We start from the raw sequence: 765 nt of genomic DNA, 5'->3' as shown, positions 1-765 counted from the left end.
AAGTAATTTGGGTTGGAATATAACTTATATGACCCCAAAAATTATTGAAACCCTAAAGTGAAATTGGGAATTAATTTTTTTTGCGGGGGGGAATTGGGAATTAAATTGAACTCTAAATAATTTAGGGAATAAAATTAATATCCAAAAATAGGGTTACAATTCAAATATTTAATTTGGGACGAAAAGTATTTTCCTTAAGTCTCAAATACTCTCTCCGTTCCAAATTACTCGAATATTTTCCCTTTTGGAACGGAGGGAGTAATATTTTGAGTCTTTGTTAATTTTCTCAAGTTGATTGGAGTGGATTTGTTTTTGGATCATTTCAAAAATCAAAAGGGAATTATTTCAAATAACCGTATAGTTGATTGGAGTGCTGTTTTTTTTTTGCCACAACTTCCATGATTGTCATTCCATGACGAAACTTTGCAAGCACTCAAAACATTTGTCAAAGTTTACCAAAAAAATGAGAAGTTTTTTAAATGTGTTTTCAATATTTTTTGGGTTTTACTGTTCATCACGGGCAGAAGAAGACTTTCATAACTGGCCCTCTATCTGGGGAAAAAATCTCCCTGTAAACCATCCCCTAAAATTGACATGTCAGTGCAAAAACACTACTGGGGAGTTTTTCTGGTGATCCATTCAACTGCAATTTTTTTCTAAATTATATGAACACCCCTTATAACCATTTTTAGGGGGAAGTTTTTGAGTGAACTTGTTGGAGACGCTATTAACGACTTTTGTATTAAACTGTATTACCGGCCGTAG

The sequence above is a fragment of the Triticum urartu genome, unplaced genomic scaffold (assembly GCF_003073215.2).
Source record: "Triticum urartu cultivar G1812 unplaced genomic scaffold, Tu2.1 TuUngrouped_contig_8474, whole genome shotgun sequence".
NCBI lineage: Eukaryota > Viridiplantae > Streptophyta > Magnoliopsida > Poales > Poaceae > Triticum > Triticum urartu.
Note: the sequence above shows the minus strand (reverse complement) of the source record.